This window comes from Capra hircus, chromosome 26 (genome assembly GCF_001704415.2).
Source record: "Capra hircus breed San Clemente chromosome 26, ASM170441v1, whole genome shotgun sequence".
Lineage (NCBI taxonomy): Eukaryota > Metazoa > Chordata > Mammalia > Artiodactyla > Bovidae > Capra > Capra hircus.
This window is the reverse complement of record NC_030833.1, coordinates 47,699,665-47,725,227: the sequence shown is the minus strand read 5'-3', so window position 1 is coordinate 47,725,227 and position 25,563 is coordinate 47,699,665.

Genomic DNA, 25,563 nt, shown 5'->3' with positions numbered 1-25,563 from the left:
AGAAGACACAGAAAACATGTTTCAAGCTAGCTTTTTATGAGGTTTAAGGAAATGGATCACAATAAACTGTGGAAAATTCTGAAAGAGATGGGAATACCAGACCGCCTGACCTGCCTCTTGAGAAATCTATATACAGGTCAGGAAGCAAAAGTTAGAACTGGACATGGAACAACAGACTGGTTCCAAATAGGAAAAAGAGTAAATCAGGGCTGTATATTGTACCCTGCTTATTTAACTTATATGCAGAGTATATCATGAGAAACGCTGGGCTGGAAGAAGCACAAGCTGGAATCAAGATTCCAGGAGAAATATCAATAACCTCAGATATGCAGATGACACCACCCTTATGGCAGAAAGTGAACAATAACTAAGAAGCCTCTTGATGAAAGTGAAAGAGGAGAGTGAAAAAGTTGGCTTAAAACTCAACATTCAGAAAACTAAGATTTTCTGGTCCGGTCCCATCACTTCATAGTAGATAGATGGGGAAACAGTGGCAACAGTGGCTGACTATTTTTCTGGGCTCCAAAATCACTGCAGATGGTGATTACAGCAATGAAATTAAAAAGATGCTTACTCCATATAAGGAAAGTTATGACCAACCTAGATAACATATTAAAAAAGCAGAAACATTACTTTGTCAACATAAATCTGTCTAGTTAAGGCTATGGTTTTTCCAGTGGTCATGTATGGATGTGAGAGTCGGACAGTGAAGAAAGCTGAGTGCTGAAGAATTGATGCTTTTGAACTGTGGTGTTGGAGAAGACTTGTGAGAGTCCCTTGGACTGCAAGGAAATCCACTGGGTGTTCACTGGAAGGAATAATGCTGAAGCTGAAACTCCAATACTTTGGCCACCTCATGGGAAGAATTGACTTATTGGAAAAGACCCTGATACTGGGAGAGTTTGGGGGCAGGAGGAGAAGGGGACGACAGAGGATGAGATGGCTGGCTGGCATCACCGACTTGCTGGACATGAGTTTGATTAAACTCTGAGAGTTGGTGATGGATAGGGAGTCCTGGCATGCTGCTATTCATGGGATGGCAAAGAATTGGACACGAGTGAGCGACTGAACTGAACTGAATTGAACTGAGGGAAAGAAGTTCTTTACATAACATAAAAGTGCAAGGTGAAGCAGAAAGAGCAGATGTAGAAGCTGCAGTGAGTTTTCCAGATCTAGCTAAGGTATTAAAGAAAGTGGCTGCAGTAAACAAATTTTCAAAGTAGACAAAACCACCTTATATTGGAAGAAGGTGCCATCTAGGCCTTTAATAGCTGGAGAAAAGTCAACACCTGGCTTCAAAGCTTCAAAAGGCAGACTGATTGCTTTATTAGGAGTTAACACAGCTGGTGAGTTTAAGTCAAAGTCGATGCTCATTTATCATATTGAAAATCCTAGCATCCCTTAAGGATTGTGTTAAATCTATTCTTTGCTCTATAAGTTAAACATCAAAGCCTGGGCAACAGTATATATATAAACAGTATATATATATATATATATATATATATAACAAATGGTTTCTGACTGTTTGAAGCCCACTATTGAGACCTACTGCTGAGAAAAAAAGATTCCTTTCAAAAGGGTACTTCTTATTCACAATGTACCTGTTCAACCAAGAGCTCTGATGAAGATGTACAACAAGATTAATGTTTTGGGATTTTAGTCAATTAAGGTATGTACATTGGTTTTAGACATGTGCATGTATCATGTTGACTCTTTGCAGCCCTTTGTACTGGAGCCCACCAGACTCCTCCCTCCATGGATTCTCCAAGCAAGAATACTGGAGTGGGTTGCCATGCTCTCCTCCAGGGGATCTTCCTGACTAAAGGATTAAGCCCATGCCTCCTGCATCTCCTGCTTTGCAGCTGGATTCTTTACTGCTGAGCCACTGGGGAAGCCTCATTTTTAGACATAATGTACACTTAATAGACTATAATACATTGTAAGCATAACTTTCATATGCAATGGGGAACTAAGTCATGTGACTTGCTTTATTGAAATATTCACTTTATTATAGTGATCTGAATGAACCTACAGTGTCTTTGAAGCTTTGAGACATACCTGCATAGAAATTCTCCAGTCAAATAACTCTGCACTCTGGCATCAGTCATCAAAAGCATCCAGCCATGCCCTCATCACCTACCAGAATTACCCATTAGCTGAAGGGAGGTAGGAACAAACAGAAGAATAAAGCTGCTTCCTTAAACCTATAAAGATTTAAACTCTTTGTTAATTACATTTGAATTTGTTCTTAGTCAGCCCCATGGACTGGAGCCCCCCAGACTCCTCTGTTTGTAGGGATTCTCCAGGCAAGAATACTGGAGTGTGTTACCATGCCCTCCTCCAAGGGATCTTCCCAACCCAGGGATCAAACCCAAGTCTCCCACATTGCAGGTGGATTCTTTACCATCTGAGCCACCAGGGTAGCCCATGAATACTGGAATGGGTAGGCTGTCTCTTCTCCAAGGGATCTTCCCTACCTAGAAAATGAACAGGGTCTCCTAAATTGTAGGCAGATTCCTTACTGGCTGATTTACCAGGGAAGGAGCTTTTCCGTTCAGTTCAGTTCAGTCACTCAGTCGTGTCTGACTCTTTGCAACCCCATGAATCGCAGCACGCCAGGCCTCCCTGTCCATCACCAACTCCCGGAGTTCACCCAGACTCATGTCCATCGAGTCCGTAATGTCATCCAGCCATCTCATCCTCGGTCACCCCCTTCTCCTCCTGCCCCCAATCCCTCCCAGCATTAGAGTCTTTTCCAATGAGTCAACTCTTCGCATGAGGTGGCCAAAGTACTGGAGTTTCAGCTTTAGCATCATTCCTTCCAAAGAAATCCCAGGACTGATCTCCTTCAGAATGGACTGGTTGGATCTCCTTGCAGTCCAAGGGACTTTCAAGAGTCTTCTCCAACACCACACTTCAAAAGCATCAATTCTTCAGTGCTCAGCTTTCTTCACAGTCCAACTCTTACATCCATACATGACCACTGGAAAAACCATAGCCTTGACTAGATGGACCTTAGTTGGCAAAGTAATGTCTCTGCTTTTGAATATTAGGGAGCCCTAAAATACTACAAGGAGAAGGAAATGGCAACCCACTCCAGTATTCTTGCCTAGAGAATCCCTGGACACAGAGCCTGGTGGGCTGCTCTCCATAGGGTCGCACAGAGTTGGACACGACTGAAGCAACAGTTTGCATGCATTCATTGGAGAAGGACATGGCAACCCACTCCAGTGTTCTTGCCTGGAGAATCCCAGGACAGGGGAGCCTGGTGGGCTGCCGTCTGTGGGGGTCGCCACCAGGGTCGGACATGACTGAGCGACTCAGCAGCAGCAGCAGCAGAATACTACCAAATTAGCTCCAGTGAATGACTCGTTTCCCACTTCAATGAGGACAGCAGCTTTTTAAATTTTTATTTTGTTTTATTCACCCTTGAATCTATAGCATCTATTGTAGTACATAGAAGTCAAAAAAATATTTGCTGAATAAATAAATGTTCAAAAGTTCTGCATGAAATTAATGAAGCCACTGAGTATAGATACTCCTCATAAGCAAAAAGGACTATAATGCTAGTTTTATCAAGTACTGAGCTTTAGAAGAAAAACCATGCATTATACAATTGAACAATTTAAGTTCAAATTTAGTTATCCCTCTTAATATGAATAACTTGATCAACATGAGCAGCTGCTTTAGTCCCTCTGAGATTGTTTCCTCATATGATGCAGTTAAAAAATATTGTATATGATTCAGATATGTTGTGTGCTTTATATAGTCTTTGAGACATATAGTGGTTCCTCTGTGAATTCCCTTTCATTAAACTGCTTTATGATAAACAATAAATTTAAGAATTATAAATAGCAACCCATAGCTGTTCATAATCTTCTAGATATTTTATTCATCATTGGATTTTATTAAATATTTATATTTCTAAGTATCCAAAACAAAATTGCAATAGAATAGATCCTTAATTTTATCAAAAAGTATGAGTTTATTTACTTCTTTGTATTCACTGACAGTCTCCAATAATTTTCTGCTAGTTTTCCTTTCCATATATAACCATTTTGTTCTCAAAATACTAATTATTTTAAGGGATCTCTTAAACAGATCACTATAAATAATAAACTGCCGTCACTTTTCTTATTAATTAACATACATAAGATCAAACAAGTGATGTCATATTTTGCAAAATAGTGCTTTGTGTTTAGTAGTTTTTTACTTTATATGAATGTGAGAGAATGATCTAGCAATCTGGCTATAACATCTGTTGCTCAATTACTAGTCAGAAACAGTTCTACAGATGTCGATGTCATTAGTCATTGCCCCAGGTATGGATGTCCTTTCTTATCAGAGGAAATCTTCTTAATGAGAGATATTCAAAAGGTCAAGTTTGAGTTGTAAGAAACGAAGGTATTCACATTGCTAGTAGAAAAAAATTTATAATTTTCAGAATTAGTTTCTATTGTTACAATAGAATTAGAATCTCTTAGATTTCAGCTCCCAGAAATTATGACTTATTTTTCAAATGGAGGACTCACACAATGGTAAATAACTTTTTAGGCTATTTCAATATCTAGTCTTCAGTTCAGTTCAGTCGCTCAGTCGTGTCTGACTGTTTGCAACCCCATGAATCGCAGCACGCCAGGCCTCCCTGTGCATCATCATCTTCCGGAGTTCACTCAGACTCATGTCCATCGAGTCCGTGATGCCATCCAGCCATCTCATCCTCGGTCGTCCCCTTCTCCTCCTGCCCCCAATCCCGCCCAGCATCAGAGTCTTTTCCAATGAGTCAACTCTTCGCATGAGGTGGCCAAAGTATTGGAGTTTCAGCTTTAGCATCATTCCTTCCAAAGAAATCCCAGGGTTGATCTCCTTCAGAATGGACTGGTTGGATCTCTTTGCAGTCCAAGGGACCCTCAAGAGTCTTCTCCAACACCACAGTTCAAAAGCATCAATTCTTCAGCGCTCAGCTTTCTTCACAGTCCAACTCTCACATCTATACATGACTACTGGAAAAACCATAGCCTTGACTAGACGGACCTTAGTCGGCAAAGTAATGTCTCTGCTTTTGAATACACTGTCTAGGTTGCTCATAACTTTTCTTCCAAGGAGTAACGTCTTTTAATTTCATGGCTGCAGTCAGCATCTGCAGAAATTCTGGAGCCCAAAAAAATAAAGTCTGACACTGTTTCCACTGTTTCCCCATCTATTTCCCACGAAGTGATGTGACCGGATGCCATGATCTTCATTTCCTGAATGTTGAGCTTTAGGCCTACTTTTTCACTCTCCTCTTCCACTTTCATCAGGAGGCTTTTTAGTTCCTCTTCACTTTCTGCCATAAGGGTGGTGTCATCTGCATATCTGAGGTTATTGATATTTCTCCGAGCAATCTTTATTCCAGCTTGTATTTCTTCCAGTCCAGCGTTTCTCATGATGTAGTCTGCATAGAAGTTAATAAGCAGGGCGACAATATACAGCCTTGATGTACTCCTTTTTCTATTTGGAACCGTCTGTTGTTCCATGTCCGGCTCTAACTGTTGCTTCCTGAGCTGCATACAGATTTCTCAAGAGGCAGCTTAGGTGGTCTGGTATTCCCATCTCTTTCAGAATTTTCCACAGTTTATTGTGATCACACAGTCAAAGGCTTTGGCATAGTCAATAAAGCAGAGATAGATGTTTTTCTGGAACTCTCTTGCTTTTTCCATGATCCAGCGGATGTTGGCAATTTTATCTCTGGTTCCTCTGCCTTTTCTAAAACCAGCTTGAACGTCAACGTCAGGGAGTTCACCGTTCTTGTATTGCTGAAGCCTGGCTTGGAGAATTTTGAGCATTACTTTACTAACATGTAAGAATAGTGCAATTTTGTGGTAGTTTGAACATTCTTTTGCATTGCCTTTCTTTCGAATTGGAATGAAAACTGAACTTTTCCAGTCCTGTGGCCACTGCTGAGTTTTCCAAATTTGCTGGCATATTGAGTGCAGCACTTTCACAGCATCATCTTTCAGTATTTGAAACAGCTCAATTGGAATTCCATCACCTCCACTAGCTTTGTTCTTAGTGATGCTTTCTAGGGCCCACTTGACTTCACATTCCACGATGTCTGGTTCTAGATTAGAGATCACATCATCATGACTATCTGGGTCATAAATAAGACTATTTGCTTAAAAATTTATTTGTATTTTTTATAGAGAGAAGACAAGTTTGAAAAAAACATGTTCTCTAGCCAATAAACCCAAGCTTCATATGGAAGATAACATTTTATTGTAACATATATTCAGTCTATTCCTTCTTTCAGCTAGCACTCCATTCCTTCTTTCTGCTAAGACTCCAGTGAAGTTTAATGTTGCATTATGAGGATAAAGAGCAAACGTACCCAGTGAAAAAAAATTATCAGTATATCTCTTATTTTATTTTGATTTGTTCGCAAATTTTAATTTGATTAATTTCAGAATACATAAAACACTGCACTCATTGCTGTTGAGAACAATATCAAATCATTTGTGTTTTCCTTTTAAAAATCTAACTGTGCTCTCAAAAAGGAGTCCTGATTTGTATAATTTTCCCATTTACATGGGGTAAATAATCCCAGTACAGTTGAAAACAAGATATTACCAATATGATATTACTGAATGAATAGTTGGGAATTACTGCACAAATCAATGGAAACTGTAAGGGCCAGAAGCTCAAGCACATCAGTTATAACATCAGTTATAATGGAAAGCTATTTGCTCAAAGAAACATGATGTTTACTTCTTCCTTGCTTAGAATTGAATTAAGTATATTTGCCTAGCTTAAAGTAATTACATTTGCAAAGAATAAGAACAAAAAGGAAATGTGGATGGTATTCAGACCCTGCCACCCTAAAGCTAAAAGCAAACCAAGGAAAGCATATGACATCTATGCTTGTATGGAAGTCTCTTTTACCCTATATATAGTTCTATTAACTCAAGCCTATATATAAATCATTTTTATTAGTTAGAACATCATGATTTAATAAAGAGTTTGAACAGAGATCTTCAGTGGCTTCCCTGGTGGCTCAGACAATTAATAATCTCCATGCAATGCAGGAGACCTGGGTTCAGTCCATGGATTGGTAAGATCTGGAGAAGGGCATGGCAATCCACTCCAGTGTTCTTGCCTGGAGAATCCCCAGGTACAGAGGAGTCTGGCGGACTATAGTCCAGGGGTCACAAAGAGTTGGACTGAGCGACTAAGCACAAAGACGTAAAACCATAATTATTCCCCAGTGGATGTTTAACAAAGCCATACAAAGCAAAGTTATTGTACCTGCAGAATCCGGATGGATCCCCACTCAAGATCTGGTTTAGGTGTTTGTACTAATGATGCCACACATACATGCAAAGAGGGTATAAAAATGTCTATTATTGTTAGAGAGACTAGCAGGACTCCAAACCTGATTCAGAATGCTTTAAGAGAGCTAGAAAAGAGACTGGCTTGGTTATTCTCTTGTTTTCATCTTCTTGTTTTGTTTTTTATAGTGATTAGGGATTGGTGTAGGTTCCTGCACATGGATTTCCTATCATTGCCAAATGTGTGAACTGCTTATCAACTTTCTTAAATCAGGGACAGAGGGTGGAGAGGAAAGGGCTAGGGTTAAAATATGAAAGTCAGATATATAAAAAAAGATGAAGTCAGACTTTACTACAAGAATAAACATGAAGAGTCATGAAACATGTTCATTTTAATAAAGATGACTTCACTTGTTCATATTCCTACTGAAGTCAGAGGGAGGTACCCATTTAACTTTAATCTTGAGGAAATTATGTTGAGGTGCCTGCTTCAAAAGGAAGTTATGGGGACTTTGCTGGTGGTTCAGTGGTTGAGACTTCACCTTCCAATGCAAGGAGTGAAGGTTGGATTCCTGGTCAGGGAGATAACATCCCACATGTCTTGAAGCCAATAAATAAATAAAAATAAAACAGAAGCAGTATGTGACAAATTCAAGAAAGACTTTTAAAAATGGTCCACATCAAAAAATTTAGAAAGAGGAAATTATGCTTTGGGATACTCCAGATAAACAAATGAATTTCATTTCTCTTAACTTTATTATTTCCAGCAGAGCTTTAGGATCTGATATTATCAGAAAAAAACGTAAAGACAACTACTGAGGACCTACTAGCCACATAAAGGAGAATATGTGTCAATATTGGTAAATAACATCATGAGAATTTAAGACATCAATCTTAATATAGGTGATCCTAAAATATATATAAAAACCTAATGTAACTATTGAAATAAACTGTGTCAGTATATTTCTTACATGGATTTGGGTAAATTGTAATGTAACAGATTTAAAAATAGCACTTCAGTTACCAGCTAGTAGAGACCAATATCAATGTAGCTTTCTCTCTCCACTGTCTTCAAAAAATTCTATTAATTCCTGAGTGTTATCCACTCAGAAGAATGTCTTGCTTTTATAAAGAAGCAAATAGTTTATCTCATTATGAGAAGAAAAGAATGTCTATTATCCAAATGGCAAACATTACATTTGCTTTTCTTCAGTGAAAAGTGGAATTTTTAAAATGCTTTCACATTAGTTGAAGACAGGATTCTTAGGGTGGCAAAGCACCTAATTCAAGTCATTTTTCTTTCTCTTTTTTCTCTTAATAAATTTGATTTAAATAAAGTAGACGAAATTCAGATAGTCTAAATTTTTATGTTGTTGAGGTGTGATTCTCCAAAATTTTGAAGTTTGTGTTCCTCAAAAATTCATATGTTAAACTCCTAATCACCAGTACCTTGGAATGTTACCTTATTTGAAAATATATAGAGTTACTGTAGATGTTAATTAGCTGAGTTAAGAGCAAGTGATGCTGGAGTAAGGTGGGCTCCTAATCCATCTGGTCGGTATGAAGAGGGAAATTTGGACACAGGCACCTATAACAAAGATAATGCCATGTGAAGATGAAGGCAAAGATCAAGGTGATGTAACATCTGCAAGACAATGAATACCAAAGATTGCTAGCAAACCATCAGAAGCTTGTATATTATAGGCCTCAGAAGGAAGAAACCCTGTCAACACTACCATCTAGCACTTCTAGACTCCGGTAAGACAGTAAACTGGTTAACAGCAAGTAAACTAGCTTACTCACTTTTCAACAGTAAACAGTAAGACAATAAACTGGTTCTGTCTGCATCATCCAATTTGTCATGCTTTGTTATGGCAGCCTTAGGAAACTGACAAACCTATAAACCAAAAAACACATCATCTTTTAAAATTAACAAATTTTTCTCTTGTTTTGTGATATTGTAAACTTAAACTTACAAAATTTCTATCTAGCTCTTTTTAAATATGTGAAAGGTGTGTGTGTATATATATTATATGTATACACATAATTTAAACAATTTAAACATTTATATTAACTGTTGCTTGCCAGACAGTGTATTTCTTTTTTAAGTGTAATAAAATTAGATGGATAGTGTCTTGACAAGTGTTAAATGTACGTCTTGTCATAACATAGTATTATAAAGTAACTAACTACAATGGAAAACTTTTAAAATGTCATGTCACTTCATGAAGTTCCCTGGAAGTATGACCTAGTAGTCATCATAGAAGATTTTAGCAATATTTAATTCATTCGAATTATATGATTTCTATACCCCATTACCTAGTTTGAGAAGTTTAAAGTCCTTTTCTTTGGATTCTGCAAGGGTTCCTTTCTTTCATTAGGAAATTATAAGTTTAAAAAAATTTACTGACAGATCTTAATGACACAATCATTAGTATAGATTATAAACCTGATTATGCTGGTTTTTCCAGTGGTCATGTATGGATGTGAAAGTTGGACTGTGAAGAAAGCTGAGCATCAAAGAATTGATGCTTTTGAATTGTGGTGTTGGAGAAGACTCTTGAGAGTCCCTTGGACTGCAAGGAAATCCAACCAGTCCATCCTAAAGGAGATCAGTCCAAGGTGTTCATTGGAAGGACTGATGCTGAAGCTGAAACTCCAATACTTGGGCCACCTCATGCAGAGTTGACTCATTGGAAAAGACCCTGATGCTGGGAAGGATTGGGGGCAGGAGGAGAAGGGGACGACAGAGGATGAGATGGCTGGATGGCATCACTGACTCGATGGACATGAGTTTGGATGAACTCCGGGGAGTTGGTGATGGACAGGGAGGCCTGGTGTGTAGCAATTCATAGGGTCGCAAAGAGTCGGACACGACTGAGTGACTGAACTGAACTGAACTGAAATTAATAAATTAGAATCATATTGATTATCTTTTAGAAGTCAATGTTTAGAAGAATAAATAACTAATTTATTAGTTGAGTACAACCATAATCTTGTCTGTTAGTAGCACAGACATGTTTCAACTCAGAGCCATTTATTATAACCCAGTAATGCTGTTAAATGAAGGACACTGAATATGTAAGAAGGAAATAATTTTAAACAAATTGCACATAAATTAGTTTGGCTATAATTTTAAAATGCACATTTATTGATCCTGACAGCTCTCAATCTAACGACTCATTTTCATGAAATAGAGTCTTGTCAGGATGATTAGCTATTTTGCAGGATGCTGTCAATCACATAAGTGCTGAAGGTCTCAGCTTCTGTTTGCTTGTCTCTGATTTCCTGTGCTGTTTCCTGCCACCACAATATTGATTTCACCTTATTTTGGCAATGGTGAATAGTGGAATTATGAAGACAGATTTATGAGCTACTTTGATTCCATAATATTAAACTACTCTAAAAGAGCCTGCTTTATTTCTGAATGTATTTCATTTCAAAAAAAATTATATTGTATACCAAATTACAAAGTTGTATTTTTGGGAATTAGGGCAGTTTAGATAAGTTTTGACATTGTTTAATATCCCATAAATTTGAAAAAAACCCTTTCAATTTACAAAAGAAATGTAGGAAACTGAAGGTAGAATTCCTTATGAGGCAAAATATTTTTTAAATTGAGAAACATTGCAATGTATATCTTGTTAACAAATGGTTTTGTTATAAGTGAACAGTTTAGTGTTTTAATATACAAAAGCGTCACTTTGAATAAGTGCTTATAGTCAAATTGTTTATCTACCTAGTGATTCTTTACTGCTATGAAAATTATGTTGAGAAAAACTTATCTAAGAAGTAAACCATATCTCAACATACTGTTCATAGCTAAGTGAGTTGATTGTAAGATTTCTATTGAAAACATTTTAAGCAAGACACTTGTCTCTCAGAATTCTGAGATATTTATAATAGCCAATAAAAAGTAAAATTCTATTTTCCTTGCATAAACGCATACTGCCAAAATCCAAACATGCTTTACTGTAGTCTATATCTATGTATTTCCTTCTAAATATTTCTGTACAATCAGCTTATAGATTTAAGAGTCCTACAGTGTGTTCTTATTCTCTTTTTGAGTGACAGTTACTCCAAATATAGGCCAAAACATTTTAAAATATTAGGGCAATGTGGTATATTTAGGTGTTGTTGTTCAGTCACACAGTTGTATACTATTCTTCGAGGCCCCTTGGATGGCACAGCAGTCTTCCCTGCCATGCAACATCTCCCAGAGCTTGCTCAAACTCATGTCCATTGAGTCAGTGATATCCAACATTCTTGTCCTCTGTCATCCCCTTCTCCTCCTGCCTTCAATTGTTCCCAGCATCGGGGTCTTTTCTAATGAGTGTCAGCCCTTCTCATCAGGTGGCCAAAGTATTGGGGCTTCAGCTTTAGCATCAGTCCTTCCAATGAATATTCAGAATTGATTTCCTTTTGGACTGAGTAGTTTGATCTCCTTGAACTCCAAGAGACTCTCAAGAGTCTTCGACGACACCATCGTTCAAAAGCATCAATTCTTTGGCACTCAACATTCTTTATGGTCCAACTCTCGCATTCTCACATGACTAGTGGAAAAATCACAACTTTGACTACATGGACATTTGTCGGCAAAGGTCCTGTTTGTCGGGTTTGTTGGCAAAACCCTGTTTAGGTTTGTCATAGCTTTGCTTCCAAGGAGCAAGCATCTTTTAATTTCATGGCTGCAATCACCATCTGCAGTGATTTTAGAGTCCAAGAAAATAAACTTTGTCACTATTTCCATTGTTTCCCCATCTACTTGCCATGAAGTGATGGGACCAGATGCCATTATTTTAGTTTTTTGAATGTTGAGTTTCAAGCTAGCTTTTTCAGTCTCCTCTTTCACTTTCATCAAGAGGCTTTTTAGTTCCTGTTCACTTTTTGCCATATGGGTGCTGTCGTCTACATATCTGAGGTTATTGATATTTCTCCTTGCAGTCTTGATGCTTGTGCTTCATCCAGACTGGCATTTCCCATGATGTACTCTGCATATAAGTTAAATAAGCAAGCTGACAATGTATAGCCTTGATGCACTCCTTTCCCATTTTGGAAACAACCATTGCTCCATGTCCAGTTTTAACTGCTGCTTCTTGACCTACATACACGTTTCTCAGGAGGCAGGAATGGTGGTCTAGTTTTCCCATCTCTTTAATAATTTTTTGGTTTGTTGTCATGCACACAGTCAAAGGCTTTAGTGTCGTCAATGAAGCAGAAGTAGATGTTTGTTTCTGGAATTCTTTTGCTTTTTCTATGACCCAATGGATATTGGCAATTTGATCTCTGGTTCTGCTTTTTCTAAACATAACCTGAACATCTGGAAGTTCTTGGTTCACATATGGTTGAAGCCTCGCTTAGAGAATTTTAAGCATTGCTTTGCTAGCATGTGAAATGAATGCAACTGTGCAGTAGTTTGAGCATTCTTTGGCATGGCCTTTCTTTGGGATTGGAATGAAAATTGACCTTTTCCAGTCCTGTGGCCATTGCTGAGTTTTCCAAATTGGCTGGCATATTGAGTGCAGCACTTTCACAGCATCATCTTTCAGGATTTGAAATAGCTCAACTGGAATTCCATACCTCCACAAACTTTGTTTACAGTGATACTTCCTAAAGACCACTTGACTTCACACTCCAAAATATCTGGCTCTACGTGATCATACCAAGTGGTTATCTGGGTCATTAAGATCTCTTTTGCACAATGCTTCTGTGTAATCTTGCCACCTTTTCTTAATATCTTCTGCTTCTGTTAAGTCCATACCATTTCTGTCCTTTATTGTGCTCATCTTTGCATGAAATTTTCCCTTGGTATTTCTAATTTTCTTGAAGAGGTTTCTAGTCTTTCCTATTCTATTGTTTCCCCCTATTTCTTTGCACTGGTCACTGAGGAATGTTTTATTATCTCTCCTGCTGTTCTTTGGAGCTCTGCATGCAGATGTGTATATCTTTCTTTTCCTCCTTTGACTTTTGCTTCTCTTCTTTTCTCAGCTATCTGTAAGGCCTTCTCAGACAACCATTTTGGCTTTTTCCATTTCTTTTCTTGGGGATGGTTTTGATCAACACCTCCTATATAATGTTACAGACCTCCATCCATAGTTCTTCAGTCACTCTATAGTTCTATCAGATCTAATCCCCTGAATCTATTTTTCAGTTCCACTGTATAATTGTAAGTGATTTAATTTAGGTCATACCTGAATCATATTTAGGTAGTGGTGGAAGTTAAATGTGCAGAATCCAGCTAACATAGGGTCGTTCGACAGGGGATAATTACTTGATTGAACTCTATAATTAAATTAAAAATGAGTTTTAATTGTTAAACGTAACTGTTTAAAGACATTTTAAAACTTGTTTTACAGAACCTACTTGATTACTGGGTTTTGGGGCCAACTGTGTTTTTTATAAGTGAAGATAATCAGAAGCTACTTTAACATCTCTTTTTGATAGTCCAATGAGTGCCAGGCATATGACTATGCTTTGATAATGATAAGGAAGCTATGGTCAATGACTCCAAAGAGCTCATTGCTTGATGAGTTATTAGACTACACATACAATTCACCATCATGCAATAAGATGAATATTTATAACGAATATGGATAAAACACTATGGTAGGATGTTTCAATATAAACAGTTTGCAAAACATGCATGTAATTTTATATTTTCTAATGGCCACAAGACTGGAAAAACTCACATGCTAGTAAAGTCACACTCAAAATTCTCCAAGCCAGGCTTCAGCAATATGTGAACCGTGAACTTCCTGATGTTCAAACTGGTTTTAGAAAAGGCAGAGGAACCAGAGACCAAATTTCCAACATCTGCTGGATCATCAAAAAAGCAAGAGAGTTCCAGAAAAACATCTATTTCTGCTTTATTGTCTATGCCAAAGCGTTTGACTGTGTGGATAACAATAAACTATGGAAAATCCTGAAAGAAATGGGCATACCAGACCACCTGGCCTGCTTCTTGAGAAATCTGTATGCAGGTCAGGAAGCAGCAGTTAGAACTGGACATGGAACAACAGACTGGGTCCAAATAGGAAAAGGAGTACGTCAAGGCTGTATATAGTCACCCTATTAATTTAATTTATATGCAGACTACATCATGAGAGACGCTGGACTGGAAGAAACACAAGCTGGAATCAAGATTGCTGAGAGAAATATCAATAACCTCAGATATGCAGATGACACCACCCTTATGGCAGAAAGTGAACAATAACTAAAAAGCCTCTTGAAGAAATTGAAACAGGAGAGTGAAAAAGTTGGCTTAAAGCTCAACATTCAAAAAATGAAGATCATGGCATCTGGTCCCATCACTTCATGGGAAATTGATGAGGAAACAGTGGAAACAGTGTCAGACTTTATTTTTGGGGGGGCTCCAAAATCACTGCAGATGGTGACTGCAGCCATGAAATTAAAAGACGCTTACTCCTTGGAAGAAAAGTTATGACCAACCTAGATTCCAGTTGAGCTGTTTCAAATCTTCAGATGATGCTGTGAAAGTGCTGCACTCAATATGCCAGCAAGTTTGGAAAACTCAGCAGTGGCCACAGGACTGGAAAAGTTCAGTTTTCATTGTTATTCCAAAGAAAGGCAATGCCAAAGAATGCTCAAACTACCGGACAATTGCACTCATCTCACACTCTAGTAAAGTAATGCTCAAAATTCTCCAAGGCAGGCTTCAGCAATACGTGAACTGTGAACTACCTGATGTTCCAGCTGGTTTTAGAAAAGGCAGAGGAACCAGAGATCAAATTGCCAACATCCAATGGATCATGGAAAAAGCAAGAGAGTTCCAGAAAAACATCTATTTCTGCTTTATTGACTATGCCAAAGCCTTTGACTGTGTGCATCACAATAAACTGTGTAAAATTCTGAAAGAGATGGGAATACCAGACCACCTAAGCTGCCTCTTGAGAAATCTGTATGCAGGTCAGGAAGCAACAATTAGAACTGGACATGGAACAACAGACTGGTTCCAAATAGAAAAAGGAGTATGTCAAGGCTGTGTATTATCAGCCTGATTATTTAACTTCCATGCAGAGTATATCATGAGAAACACTGGACTGGAAGAAACAAGCTGGAATCAGATTGCCGGGAGAAATATCAATAACCTCAGATATGCAGATGACACCACCGTTATGGCAGAAAGTGAAGAGGAGCTAAAAAGCCTCTTGATGAAAGTGAAAGAGGAGAGCGAAAAAGTTGGCTCAACACTCAGAAAACGAAGATCATGGCATCCGGTCCCATCACTTCATGGGAAATAAATGGGAAAACAGTGGAAACAGTGTCAGACTTCATTTTATGGGGCTCCAAAATCACTGCAGATGGTGATTGCAGCCAGGAAATTAAAGGACGCTTACTCCTTGGAAGAAAAGTTATGACCAACCTAGATAGCATATTCAAAAGCAGAGACATTACTTTGCCAACTAAGGTCCGTCTAGTCAAGGCTATGGTTTTTCCTGTGGTCATGTATGGATGTGAGAGTTGGACTGTGAAGAAGGCTGAGCACCGAAGAATTGATGCTTTTGAAGTGTGGTGTTGGAGAAGACTCTTGAGAGTCCCTTAGACTGCAGGGAGATCCAACCAGCCCATTCTGAAGGAGATCAACCCTAGGATTTCTTTGGAAGGAACGATGCTAAAACTGAAACTCCAGTACTTTGGCCATCTCATGCGAAGGGTTGACTCATTGGCAAAGACTCTGATGCTGGGAGGCATTGGGGGCAAGAGGAGAAGGGGACGACCGAGTATGAGATGGCTGAATGGCATCACGGACTCGATGGACGTGAGTCTGAGTGAGCTCTGGGAGATGGTGATGAACAGGGAGGCCTGGCGTGCTACGATTCATGGAGTCAGAAAGAGTCAGACACGACTGAGCTACTGAACTGAATTGTATGAATTCAAACATAATACAGTTAATTAGTTGCATCATAGTCTGAACCATTTTCAAATGAATAAAACTCATTTATAAATATTACTTATAACCCCTAATTTTTATTTTATCATGTGGCAGTGTTTATGCTTATAAAAATTGTCATTTTATCCTCAAAGAACTACCTTATAATCTAAGTTCAGATGTCTCATATATTACAGATTTAATTAACGAGTTTCAGAGAATGCAAGTAACATAGTCAATATTATACAGTTGGTAAACATTTTCATGCTATATAATATCTTCAAGAGAGGCTACTATACATCATGTCCTAAGTGACCAAAAACAAGCTCCTTGACATTTACAGTAAAACATTTTGAGTATAACCGCAGTTTTTTAAAAATAATTTCACACCAAAAAATATTGAAATTGTGGAGATATATAAATAGATTTAATGAAATCATCTCTTGGGTTTTATAGAAATACCCTTAAATGTCAATAATGTTTAAGTTTTAGAGAATACATTGTAATTTTTAAACATACAGCCCTATAAGATTTCTAATTACCATAAGTGTATTTTAATATATTAACAATGTGAGTTAATTGCAAATTGATTTCAAGTTATAAAAATTAATGCAAAGTGTCTGGTGAACCCTTTGCCCACTTTTTACGAATGTCTTGCAAAACTGTGGTACAATATCAGAGCCAGGATACTGGCATTGACATAGTCAAAATACACAAAATACATGACAATTTCTTCACCGCAAGGGTCTCTTACATTGCCCTTTTATAAGTACACCCATTTCCCTCCCACAAAATTCCTACGCATCCTCAGCTCAATCCCTGGAAGCCCCTAGTCTGTTCTCCATTTCTAATGTTGGTACTTCAGAATGTTATACATATACAATTATACAGTAAAATTGGGACTGAAGTTTGTCTTTTTTTTTTTTTTTTTTCCACTCAGCATAATTCTCTGGAGATTGATCCAGGCAGTTGTATGTATTGTCAAAGATAAATAAACACAGACATTAGGTAAAGTATTAAACACAGATTTTAATCAGTAATATACTATTGGAATAGCCACAAAATTAAAAGATGCTTGCTTCCTGGAATAATAGCTATGAAAAACTTGGTGCATTAAAAGCAGAGACATCACTTTGCTAACACAGGGTTCATACTGTCAATTCAGTTCAGTCACTCAGTCGTGTCCAACTCTTTACAACTCCAAGGACTGAAGCACATCAGGCTTCCCTGTCCATCATGAACTCCTGGAGCTTGCTCAGACTCCTGTCCATCAAGTCGGTGATGTTATCTAACCATGTCATCCTCTGTCATCCCTCATATTGTCAAAGCTATAGTTTTTCCATTAGTTATGTATGGATGTGAGAGTTAGACCATAAAGAAGGTTGAGTGTCAAAGAATTGATGGTTTCAAACTGTGGTGCTAGAGAAGACTCTTGAGAGTCCCTCAGTAGCAAGAAGATTGGACCAGTCAATCCTAAAGGATCCTAAAGGAAATCCACCCTGAATATTCATTGGAAGGATTGGTGTTGAAGCTGAAGCTCCAATACTTTGACCATCAAATGTGAGGAGCCAACACATTGGAAAAAATCCTGATGCTGGGAAAGATTGAGGACAAGAGGAGAAGAGGGCAACAGAGGATGAGATGGTTGGATGGCATCACAGATTCAATAGACATGAGCTTAAACAAACTCGATGAGATAATGGAGGACAAGGAAGCTTGGTGTGCTGCAGTTCATGGGGTTGAAAAGAGTTGGACATGACTCAGCGACTGAACAACAACAATATTATTGCAATGGAGTTAGTGAGAAGTGAACTTCTCTTTGTACAGAGAACACTGGGCATTTTATGGGACCATGAAGGAATAAGGAGCAGGATGAGTGGATGTTGATAGCATCAGAGAAGTGAAAAATTTTAAAAAGCTGTAAGAGGAAAACAATAGAATGGGAAAGACTAGAGATCTCTTCAAGAAAATTAGAGATAATAAGGAAACATTTCATGCAAAGATGGGCTCGACAAAGGACAGAAATGGTACGGACCTAACAGAAGCAGAAGATATTAACAAGAAGAGGCAAGAATACAGAGAAAAACTGTACAAAAAAATCTTCATGACCCAGATAATCACAGTGGTGTGATCACTCTCATCCTGGAATGTGAAGTCAGGTGGGCTTTGGGAAGCATCACTGAAATAAAAGCTAGTGAAGGTGATGGAATTCCAGTTAAGCTATTTCAAATCCTAAAAGATGATGCTGTGAAAGTGCTGCACTCAATATGTCAGCAAATTTGGAAAACTCAGCAGTGGCCGCAGGACTGGAAAACCTCAATTTTCATTTTAATCCCAAGAAAGGCATTGCCAAAGAAGGCTCAAACTACCACACAACTGCATTCATCTCACACGCTAGTAAAGTAATGCTCAAAATTCTTCAAGCCAGGCTGCAGCAATATGTGAACCGTGAACTTGCAGATGTTCAAGCTGGTTTTAGAAAACGCAGAGAAACCAGAGATCAAATTGCCAACATCCACTGGATCATCAAAAAAGCAAGAGAGTTCCAGAAAAACATCTATTTCTGCTTTATTGACTATGCCAAAGCCTTTGACTGTGTGGATCACAATAAACTGTGGAAAATTCTGGAAGAAATGGGAATACCAGACCACCTGAGCTGCCTCTTGAGAAACCTATATGCAGGTCAGGAAGTAACAATTAGAACTGGACATGGAACAACAGACTGATTCCAAATAGGAAAAGGAGTACGTCAAGGCTGTATATTGTCACCCTGCTTATTTAACTTATATGCAGAGTACATCATGAGAAGTGCTGGGCTGGAAGAAGCACAAGCTGAAATCAAGATTGCCAGAAAAAAATATCAATAACCTCAGATGTGCAGATGACACCACCCTTATGTCAGAAAATGAAAAACTAATGAGTCTCTTGTTAAAAGTGAAAGAAGAGAGTGAAAAAGTTGGCTTAAAGCTCAACATTCAGAAAACTAAGATCATGGCATGTCGTCCCATCACTTCATGGCAAATAGATGGGGAAACAGTGGAAACAGTGGCTGACTTTATTTTTCTGGGCTCCAAAATCACTGCAGATGGTGAAATCACAAATGGCAGTGATGAAATTAAAAGAAGCTTACTCCTTGGAAGGAAAGCGATGACCAATCTAGACAGCATATTAAAAAGCAGAGACATTACTTTGTCAACAAAGGTCCATCTGGTCAAGCTATGGTTTTTCCAGTGGTCATTTACGGATGTGAGAGTTGGACTCTAAAGAAAGCTGAGCACCGAAGAATTGATGCTTTTGAAGTGTGGTGTTGGAGAAGACTCTTGAGAGTCCCTTGGACTGCAAGGAGATCCAATCAGTCTATCCTAAAAGAGATCAGTCCTAGGTGTTCATTGGAAGGACTGATTTTGAAGCTGAAACTCCAATACTTTGGCCACCTGATGAGAACTGACTCATTTGAAAAGACCCTAATGCTGGGAAAGATTGAGGGAAGGAAGAGAAGGGGACAACAGAGGATGAGATGGTTGGATGGCATCACAGACTCAATGGACATGGGTTTGAGTGCACTCCCGGAGTTGGTGATGGATAGGAAGGCCTGGTCTGCTGCGATTCATAGGGTCACAAAGAGTCAGACATGACTGAGCGACTGAACTGAACTGAACTGCATTTCAGATTATTTTGTTGACTATGAGGGCTATTTCATTTCTTCTAAGCGATTTTTGCCAACAGTAATCGATATAATGGTCATCTGAATTAAATCTGCTCATTCTGGTTCCTTATCAGTTCAGTTCAGTTCAGTCGCTCAGTCGTATGCATTATAGCTCAGTCTAGTTCAATCATTCAGTCATGTCCGACTCTGTGACCCCATGGACTGCAACATGCCAGGCTTCCGTGTCCATCACCAATTCACGGCTCAAACTCATGTCCATCAAGTCGGTGATGTCATCCAACCATCTCATCCTCTGTTGTCCCCATCTCCTCCTGCCTTCAATCCTTCCCAGCATCATGGCCTCTTCGAACGAGTCAGTTCTTTGTATCACGTGGCCAAAGTATTGGAGTTTCAACTTTTTCATCAACCCCTCTAATGAATATTCAGGACTGATTTTCTTTAGGATTGACTGGTTTGATCTCCTTGCAGTCCACGGGACTCTCAAGAGTCTTCTCCAACACCACACTTCAAAAGCATCAATTCTTCGGTGCTCAGCTTTCTTTATAGTCCAACTCTCACATCCGTAAATGACCACTGGAAAAATAGTTGAACTCTCACATCCATATGTGACTACTGGAAAGATCTTAGTTTTTACTATATGGACCTTTGTTGACAAAGCAATGTCTGTCCTTTTTAATATGCTGTCTAGGTCAGTCATAACTTTTCTTCCAAGGGTCAAATGTCTTTTAATTTCATAGCAGCAGTCACCATCTGCAATGATTTTGGAGCCCAAGAATATAAAATCTCTCACTGTTTCCATTGTTTCCCTGTCTATTTGTCATGAAATAATGGGACCATTACTGTTCACGGATTCCTAAAATGTCAATGTTCACTCTTGCCATCTTCTGTCTGACCACTTCCAATTTACCTTAATACATGAACCTAACTAGCCTGGTTCCAATGCAAGTCTTAGGGCCACCATTAAGGCTTAGTTGAGAAGAGGACTCAGAGGAGCCTGACTAGAGTTTACTCAAAGAGAGAATTTTTCTCAGTATTAGTAGTTTATTTCTTTTTGTTGTTCAATAGTCCATGATATGGATTACCACCGCTTGTGCAACCATTTGTCTGTTGAAGGGCATCTAGGCTGTTAACAGTTTTTGGTATTAGTAATAAAGCTAATGCACCTCTATGTGCAGGGTTTTTGTGAATTTTTTTTCTTTCTATGAAATAACTTCCAAGAAACTATTGTGAGGTCACATAGTTGCCTGCTTAGTTTTGTTACAAAACGATTGCCAAATTGCATTCCTGAGTAGTCACATTACTCAACATTCTCTCCAACAATATAAAAGTAATAGAGTTTCTCTGCATTCTCACCTGCATTTGGTGCTTTCACTGGTTTTCTTTAGTTTAACCATTCCAGTAAATTTATAGTGATATCTCATAATAGATTTAAATCTAAATTCTTTAGTGTTTGATGATGTTAACATCTCTCCATGTGCTTATTTGTCTCTGTATGTTCTCTGAGATGAAATGCCTATTCATGTTGTGGGCTCATTTAACTATTACATTGTTTGCACTTTTACTGTTAAAATTTGACAATTCTTTATATATTCTGGATATAATAGTTTTATACAAAAAGATTATCATAGAAAATCTTCTAAGATTTATTAAATGTATTATATTAATGCAAAAATAGTGAATATGGGATTTTTGTGAGTAAATTCCACAAATAAATCTTTATCAATTTGATAAAATTGTCATAACCATGAAAATTGATAAAATGTCATTATTACTGTTGAGTGGTTCCCTGATAGTTCAGTTGGTAAAGAATCCATCTGAAATGCAGGAGACCTGGGTTCAGTCCCTGGGTTGGGAAGATCCCTGGAGAAGGGAAAGGCCACCCACTCCAGTGTTCTGGCCTGGAGATTTCAATAGTCCATTGGGTCACAAGGAGTCAGACACGACTGAATAACTTTCACTTTCACACAATGATCTCCTCTCTTTTGTATATTTGGACCTTTTTTTAATCTATTCATTTCTTCTACCAATCTATGATCTACACATAAATCTTTGTCTCAGTGGATATAATTTTAATAAGATGTAGAATGAACCATGCCTGAAAGTGAAAACTGGGTGCCCAAATATTGACTTTGGAGTACATTGATCTCAGATGTTTCAGCTGTCTAAAGGAGACTTATAGAGATTTCCAGTTAAATACACTAAAAGTGTTTTGAATCCTAAGACAATGAAAGCTACTAGGACTCAAAAGCTCAAAATGTTTAATATTTAGTTAATTCCTATCCCATTTTCTTCTGCAGGTAAAGCAAACATTAGCAACAGGATTGATGTTGACCAATTCACAAGTAAAGTGTTATTTGAAGGAGCTTGCTGGTAGTTGACTATTAAATTTGACTTTCCAATTTTAGTGAATTTTTCACCTTTTTCTGACCCACCCTCCCCCACAAATCATGTGAAACTCATTTCACTCAACTTTATTTTTTTAATATCCTTTGTATCCTTTAAATACTACTAGTATTTCTTGAGTTAGTTAATTTAATTTTATTTCTCTAATATTTCTTTTAGAAATGTAATTTGTCTTCACAAGATTTGTGTTTCTATTCTATATTCACCAAGTGACAATCATTGGTTTTAGTGTCATTTTAAACTTAAGTATTTTTAGTTGGTAATAATTTACATAAAGTCTTCATTAGCTTATATAATATTGCAAGCAAGCAGCTACTGAAACACAGTCTATGTGGTCAACTTCACACATAAAAAAATTCTAAAGTCATCATTCCCCACAATGAATGATCTAGTTGATTACATTACATTTTGGCTTAACTTGCTGTTACAAAGCACTAAATATCAAATATTATGAATCTCTAGACATCTAGTCAAATATTCCCATAAAAGAACTTATTACTTCCATCCTTCTTATCTCCAATAGATTCTAAAAGCTATAGAGAAGAGTTAAGTGGTAAAACAAAGTTAACAACACTATGATTTGCAGATGCTGTGAATCTAGTAGGAAAAAAAAATTAGCTTTTAACTTTTCCCCCAGGATGCTAACGAACATAGGGAATTGTTGCTATGTAAAAAGACAGTGGTCTGATAGTGTTCCTCATGTTTCCACCGGAGAAGGCAATGGCAACCCACTCTGGTACTCTTGCCTGGAAAATCCCATGCACGGAGGAGCCTGGTAGGCTGCAGTCCATGGGGTCGCACAGAGTAGGACACGACTGAGCGACTTCACTTTCACTTTTCACTTTCATGCATTGGAGAAGAGAAGGAAATGGCAACCCACTCCAGTGTTCTTGCCTGGAGAATCCCAGGGACGGGGGAGCCTAATAGGCTGCCATCTATGGGGTCGCACAGAGTCGGACACGACTGAAGCGACTTAGCAGCAGCAGCAGCAGCATGTTTCCACCTGGAATTGTTTCCTTTAGTTCTTGACTGGTGAGTAGTTAAACATGAGTACACAAGGTAAGGCCTACAGAAGCCCATTAATATGGACAGTATATTTTATTTCAACAAAAGAGATTTAAAAAAAAAAACCATACTTTTCAGGGACATCAATATGTGTGGATCTTAAAACTGAAATTGAAGGTTGCTCAAAAATAAATAAGGGCTATAAGTATACTTTTTCTTTTTTATTAGGACATAGTTGTTTACAGTGTTGTGTTGATTTCTGCCATGTGACCAAGTGAATCAACTACCTGTATACATATATCTCGTCTGTTGGGATCCCCCTCCTACCCCTACCCTGTCCCACTCATCTAGGTCAGCACAGAGCCTCAAACTGAGCTCCCTGCGCTGTACAGTGCGTCCAGACTAGCTACCTGTTTCACACATGGCGGCGTATATATGTCAGTCCCAATGCCCCACTCCATCCCCTGCCATGTCCACGCATCTATTCTCTATGTCTACATCTCTCCTCTTGCCCTGCAAATAAGTTCATCTGTATCAGTCTGCTAGAGTCTACATATACGTGCTAATATATAACACTTGTTCATCTATTTCTGACTTACTTCACTCTGTATGATAGACTCTAGGTCTAACCGCGTCTCTACAAAAGACCCAGTTTCATTCCTTTATATGGCTGAGTAATATTCCTTTGTGTGTATGTATCACATCTTCTTTATCCATTCATCTGACTATGGGCATTTGAGTTGCTTCCCTGTCATAGCTCTTGTATGTGGTGCTTCAGTGAACACTGGGGTGCATGTGTCACCATGGAGAACAGTATGGAGGTTCCTTAAAGAAACTAAAAATAGGACCTCCATGTGACCCAGCAAGCCCATATATATGGAGAAAACCACAATTCAAAAAGGAATATAGGTATGTTTTGAAGATCTGTTTGAAAGTTATGCAAACGATTATAAGGAATAATGATTCACAATCTTTGGGGACATAATCAACTCTGTTATAGTAAATGTAACAGAAATAGTCACATTATGATGCTGATATGCATATGTGAGTTTCCTTGATTTGCATGACATATGCTTCTTTTTTATTTTTTCCCTTTTTTTCTTAAATTTTTGCTTTTTTTTTTCTTGCTTCTTTTTAAATAGTAGTTCTCAAACTTTTAAATCTCAGACCTCTTTTTGATTCCTAAAGGTTATTGGATACTCATAAAACTTCTGTTCATGTGGTCTATGTCTATTAATACTAATCAGATTAAAATTATAATTGTGAAAATGTATAATAATCATCTAATTTAAATAAAATCATACTAAATCTATTATTAATATAAATAACACATTTAAATAAAATATGATTATTTTTGAAACAGTAGTAGAAGACAGCCAGATTCTCCTATCTGCTGCTACATTCAATCTTTCACATTGTGTGCTTTTTCTTGAAATATATGAAAAAAATTAAGCTTCTCATAAATCCATAGTTTAAAAGAAAGGAGTATTTAGTAGCATTTTTAGATAATAGAGAATATTATTTGTAGGTAACAGAGAATTTTATTTATAGATAATTCACCAGTTTCATCAAGTGGTAGTTAGTGAGATTAAAGGTAGTTGCAATGTAGAATCTGAAACCATATAAAATAACATTTTGTATTACATTTTGGTGAAATGCACTTGTTAATCTTATAATTTGAATGCATTTTATAATACTGTGTATCTGTCACTTAGAAAGTATTAGTCATTGAGTTATATATTATCTTGAAATATATCACTTTACAAAAGCATTACATGTCATGGGTCCTCAGGAAATTGTTGCTATATCCTCTTGAACAAATAGGAGTGGGGAAAGTAAATATTATTTATTAATATTATGAAATTATATTAGGGCCCTTAAAGAACCCTCAAAAGGATGACAAGGAATCCAAAGAATTTTCATACTACTTTTTGAAAATAATTAATTTTAAAGAAATAAGAAAATATTTTGCATCTGAGATGAGAACTGTAAATATTTCAATGACTTGCCACACTGATTTATAAAGTGGAGTTAGGGGTAGAAGATTGGGTCCAGGCTGCAAAAGAGAGAAGAAAGATTTTCAGTGGGATTCCTTATACATAAAGTATTCTCAATAATAATAGTCTTGGGCTAAGATAGAGTTTACTAAAATTGATTTCTAAATTTCTTTTCTACCTGAACAAATAGGAAAAGTATCATATCATAAAGTGCCAAATTCCAGCAGGATTTATATCTACTGTCCTTTTCACATCTCTATATGAATTTTAAAATATTGTTCTAAGAAAAAACATTTG